Consider the following 6,123-nt stretch of genomic DNA (forward strand, 5'->3'; position numbering starts at 1 on the left):
AATTCTTCCACATCTTCATATTCTTCTAAATTAATCTTTCTTTCTTTTGCCTTTCTTCTCTACTGTTTTTCCTTTTATTCTCTTTTTCCTTTCTCTATTTTTCGTCATTTTATTTCTGTGCATTCATGCATAAACTCCTTCCATTTCGACTCTTCCACATATTCACGTTCTTTTAGATTATTCTCGTTCCTGTTATTCCAATCCTTGCCCGACCTTCTTGTTCTTTTTTTTTTCCAGCCAGGCATTGACATTCAGACATAAAACTTTCTTCCTCCCACTCAACATAAGAAAACGAGGAAAGATGCAAGAGGCCATGAAACCTACACATGGCAATTCCTGTTAAAATATTCCCACGTTTTTGGCCCGTAAGGGGATCGAACCCTCGACATCCGCGTTATTAGCACGGCGCTCTAACCAACTGAGCTAACAGGCCATACAGCCAAAACTCTTAGTGATATTTTTACTCTCGTGGTGAATTCAAAATACCCAAAGACTAATGTTTTAGTGTACTGGTGAGTTTAGAATAGGTGCCCACCGCAACCAAACAAGACAGGACGAGAGGTTAACTTTTGCAGCGTCAGAGATCTTCATTATTTTGTGAGGGAGTTTCAGAGGCAGTAGAGTTTAAAGTGTTGGTAATTTGAAGTCCTTGTGATCAGGACATTTTCTTCTTTACTTTGATTTTCTTATTTCAGAGGCAATATAGTTTTGAGTGTTGGCAGTTTGAAGTGTTTTTGACCAGAACATTTTCTTTATTGTTATTTTCTAGTTTCAGAGCCAGTATTATTTTGAGTGCTAGTAATTTGAAGTCTTATTGGCCAGAGCAGATTTTCTCCTTTATTTTGCTTTTCTTGTTTCAGAGGCAGTAAAGTTTAAAGTGTTGGTAATTTGAAGTCTTTTTAGCCAGGACATTTTCTTCTTTATTGCGACTTTCTTGTTTCTTTAATTCCCAGAAGCGTTGCATTTCTAAGAAGGATTTTTATGTTGTTGAAAATTATTGTCGTGAAAAAATAGTGTCTTAGTGTGTAGTTAAAAATATTGGTGATTCTGTATTTATTATTATTTTTTTTGAGAATATTTGTTCTTAGATTGATTTTTCTTTTTTCTTTTTTATTAAGAACATTTACAGAAAGCTGAAAGATATTGGTTTAAATGACTGTTGTGTAAATGCTCTTTGTTAACGTGATTTTGAAATCTGGCGTGAACATTTTAATTTTTATATAAATTTTCCTGTTTTTTCAGTCTTACAAACGTTTTGAAGACCTGTTGTTTTAAAGACCCGTATTAAGAAACGCTTTTCTCTCACCACGACTATTTTCCAAGGCCACAGAGATGATTAGCAGGGTTTCCAAGAGTGTTTCTCCAGTTGGTATTGTAGAAATCTTGTCACTCTGCTTCTACAACCATAAAAACACATGAAAAAAAAAACTTAAACTAAGCCTCTTCAAATAGTAGAGATAAATCACAGAAGTGTTTGAGAATACGAGCTATAATGTGGGTGCGTATGGTTACAATATTCATGGTTTTTTATAGAGATTTTTTTATCACACCTTACTCCTCCGGGAAATCAGTCAGAATTACGAACGTTTTGAAGACTTGTTGTTTTAGAGTAACGTAAAAATATAGTGTTTGGCTACGTATGGTTACAATATTCATGTCTTTTATGGAGATTTTTTCTTATTTCACCTTATACTCTTCCGGGTAATCAGTCAGTCTTATGAGCATTTTGAGGAGTCGTTGTTTTAATACATTGTAAAAATATAGTGTGTATCTATGTATGGTTACAATATTCATGCCTTTTATTTAGATTTTTCCTTATTACACCTTCCTCTTCCGGGAAATCAGTCAAACTCATATTTTTTTGCACCTCTTTGCTACTCTTCAGGTTCCAGGTATCGTAATTAAATAAATCACAGCAGCGGTCTTATTTAATGCGCGCTAAAGATCTACGTACGCCCATGAAGTTGCTGGTTACGTGAACAGTTCTGGATTAGGTTATTGGTAGTCTTTGCTCGCGTCACCTGAACGAGTTTTTGCCTTCGTGGTAAATTAAAGCTGAAGTGAAAAGGTGGACGTAACATTTTTCTTCTTCTTCTTCTTCCTTTGTGTTTATCTGAATCTCATGGTCGAGTTCCTTTCTGATAGCTTGTTACGCGGACATGCTCAGGATGGACACACACACACACACACACACACACACACACACACACACACACACACACACACACACACACACACACACACACACACACACACCACACACATACACACACAAAAGCAATATAGTTTCTCTTGTTTTTCTTGTTTTATATTTTCTTTTCTCTGTCCTTTTATTTTTCATGCTTCAGTTTATTTCTTTCACCTTTTTATTTACTTTTCTTTTTTGTCTTACTTTTTTTTAGATTTCTTCTTGTATACTTACGGTTTTTTTTTCCCCCTTGTTGCATTTCATTGTTTCTATTCACCGCTTGTTTCCCGCTCCGTGATTGAAAAGGAAATGAAAAAAAACACAACTCTTTCACTCATACGTTCATAAAAGAAATAATGATGAATAAATAAATAAAAAGAAATCAACTGAATAGACTTTAACTAGCGTACGTGTGTCCAGAACAGTGCATTGTGGGGAAATAAAAGCACCCATGACTCTTGAGTGGCGCACAGTGACAGTCAGAAGTAAACAATAGCGAGACATGTTAGCGGTAATAGGAACAATAACACAGCCACGCACACCCGGCAGTAAGCATGTCCGAGAGGCGTGTCTTGACGGCGGCTGCACTAAGACTTGTATTCTCAAACACTTCTGTGCTTCACCTCCACCTTTTCAAGAGGGTTTATTTAAGTTTACAGGCGTTTTTGAAGGTGTTTCTTGTGGTTCTAGAGGCAGATTGATAAGATTTCTACATTATTAACTGGGGAAACACTTGCGAGAACATTGCTAATCATATCTGTGGCCTTTGAAAATAGTCGTAGAGAGAGAGAGAGCAAAGCGTTTCTGAATACGGATCTAAAACCTTCCCTGATAACGTGACACGGCGATTCCTGCAGCGTGAGGACTGGGGAGGAGTGGAGGGACTGGAGGGAGGGAGAGGGCGCAAGCAGTTGGCCGGGGAGACATGAGGCGGAAAGGTTAGAACATGTCAACTCCATCTGGTTGTCAGCTCAGCCATGACGGAGCGACTGGTAGCTGTGCCGATCCCTCCCTCACTCAATTCCTCCCTTCCTCTCATTCCCTCCACCCTCCGCAGAGCACAGAAGGGTGAGCTAGCGGGGGAACCAGTGGGTGAGGCGGTGGGTGTGTGGAGCGGGACTAAGGGACAGTAGGAGGTTGTCTTATGGTTGAAATGGATGATGTATGTTGTGATGATGTGTCTCTTTGTGGTGTGTGATGGGTGTGTTCAAAGGATATACTAATTGTGGCTTGGGTGTGTAGTGTGTGTGTGGGGGGTGAGTGAAAAGGTGGGTTTGTCGTTATAATGCGTGTGGATGTAGTTTGTGTAGCCATGTGGATTTACATTAAGATAACTCTATTTGTGTTCGTACCTTTCCTATATAGTTCAGTACCTTTCGTTTAGTGAGTGATTTTGTGTGTGTGTGTGTTTTGTGGCTTGAATTAGGGTTGTGGGTTTGGTTGTGGGTGTGGTTGTGGGATGTGGTTGTGGGTGGTGTGGGTGTGGTGGAGTGTGTGGTGATGGAAAGATGGGTTTTCATTATATTGCGTATGAAGGAGCTAACTGACTAGAGAGAGAGAGAGAGAGAGAGAGAGAGAGAGAGAGAGAGAGAGAGAGAGAGAGAGAGAGAGAGAGAGAGAGCAACACGTACCTGAACACCGTGCAGTACCTCCTCAGTGGTGCGGAGAATCATAAACTTTACCAATAATAACATTTAACGCTTGACTGGAAGTAGTAATGGTGGTGGTGGTGGTGGTGGTGGTGGCGGCGAAAGTGATTGTGGTAGAGGTGGTGTAAGAGAAGATAGTTGTGGACACTTGTGGGAACGCGACAATGTGTTATTAGATAGAAGATAAAGACGATATTGATTTTTTAAAGAGAGAGAGAGAGAGAGAGAGAGAGAGAGAGAGAGAGAGAGAGAGAGATAATAAGCAGGGGATGATAATGGTATACGCACGTGATGAAGGATATTAGACAAATAGGAACGATGACTCTCCAGATTGTTAAGTTAATGACAATTGTAGAGTTCGAGAGCGATGACCAAACACACACACACACACACACACACACACACACACACACACACACACACACACACACACACACACACACACACACACAGAACATGGAAGAGATGAAGATTTTTAATAGAAGTTGGAAGAGGGAAAAAAGACAAAGAATAAATGGAAGAGGGGAAGGAGAAGAAGAAGAAAAGGAGGTAAAGGAGGATGAACAGGAGTAAGAATCAGGCGGGAGGAACTAGTAGATAGAGGAATAGAAGACGAAAGAAGGAACGAATATAAGTAACCACCAAATCCTAACACAACGAGAAAGAAGGAGAGGAAAAGAGAAGAGAGAGAAATAAAACATAGTAATTAAAGGAGTAAGAGATAAAGAAGAGAACATGAAAGATAACAAAAAAAAAGGAGAAGAAAAAGAAACAAAAGTGAAAAGAACAAGTGATGAAACAGAGAGAAAGAGACAGAGACAGAAACAGAGAGACAGAGAAAGAGAGAGACACTAGTAGGTAATGAAGTGACACTGGCGCTTGTACGAGAAGCGGCTGCAGCAGGAGTAGTGGTGACAATACTGCTAGAGGGGACAGTGGTATAGAGGCAGGGATACACGAGGCAAGTGGTAGTGGTGGTGGTTGTGGTCGCGGCGGTATAACACAGAAGCGAATGCGGCAATTGCTATAGCTATGTTAGTCGGGAGGGGGACGTGAGCCAGGGTCCTGCTACTGTTACTGTGGCTGCTATACCTACCTACAGTCCGTACATTCAGGCCAGCGAGAGATTCAGGGGCCTCTATCTTCCGTGGTGGAGTGTAGTGCCTCGCTGAACTACGCTGCCCATACAGGAAATTGCATTGTGGTGGGCGGTCGGTGCAGACGTAAGGGTGCTAGTGGTGGGGCGGTGCTCGTGTGGCTGGGTGGGTGCAGTGTTAATTGGGACGTGGGTGACTGGGTGTGTTGGGAGGGAAGATGTGTGTGTGTGTGTGTGTGTGTGTGTGTGTGTGTGTGTGTGTGTGTGTGTGTGTGTGTGTGTGTGTGTGTGTGTGTGTGTGTGTGTGTGTGTGTGTGTGTGTGTGTGTGTGTGTGTTGTGTGTTATGTTTAGTTCAGTTTTGTTAGATATGTGTGAATTGAATGTACTAACGCATGCAATGCAGAGAGAGGAGAGAGAGAGAGAGAGAGAGAGAGAGAGAGAGAGAGAGAGAGAGAGAGAGAGAGAGAGAGAGAGAGAGAGAGAATCTGAAAAAAACATTGATGCAAAAACATTTAATCAAAAAGAGACAAGAAAAAAAAATAGCAATTAACACATACGGTCAAATTACACACAAACATACAGAGACAACCACTGCAACACAAAACACAAAACAGACAGACAAACAGACGGAAAGGAAGCGCAGATACAAGAAACGCGTTGGAAGTACCCGCCTTCTCTCTCTCTCCTTCTCTCTCGTTCTCTTGCTTCTTTTCACCTCTCAAGCACTCAGTCTCCTCTTTAAGTGTGTTGTCCTGGCCGGCAACTGAGGCGTTCAAGTGTTAGCTGCCGACCGCAAAGTACCACCCTGCCTCTCTCTCTCTCTCTCTCTCTCTCTCTCTCTCTCTCTCTCTCTCTCTCTCTCTCTCTCTCTCTCTCTCTCTCTCTCTCTCTCTCTCTCTCCCCTTCCCCTCCCTCTGCCCTCACTCTCGCGACGCCCTTCAGTGATAGATAACCCGGAGCCTTCCAACCTGGCCTTTCTATTTGTTGGGATACGCAGAGGAAGGAGGCGGAGGAATACATAGGAATACATAGGAAAGACGAGTGATAGGAGGCCTTGCGACCTATGACGAGGTCACTCGTTTACTAAACTACATGTACAGAAGCTACATACTTAGTAGGAGGTAAGGATAGAACAGATGAAGCTCCTCCCCACCCACCATTCCCTCCGGCGTCACCCGGCAAGAAATAC

At 41.8% G+C, this 6,123-nt stretch overlaps 1 non-coding gene across 1 annotated transcript; it reads right to left on the bottom strand.

The window, feature by feature from the left end:
* Positions 1–359: 359 nt before the first annotated feature.
* On the bottom strand, positions 360–433 carry Trnai-aau. The gene has a single exon. It is a non-coding gene; the product is annotated as a tRNA-Ile (tRNA).
* Between the last annotated feature and the right edge of the window lie 5,690 nt (positions 434–6,123).

This window comes from Portunus trituberculatus, chromosome 43 (genome assembly GCF_017591435.1).
Source record: "Portunus trituberculatus isolate SZX2019 chromosome 43, ASM1759143v1, whole genome shotgun sequence".
NCBI lineage: Eukaryota > Metazoa > Arthropoda > Malacostraca > Decapoda > Portunidae > Portunus > Portunus trituberculatus.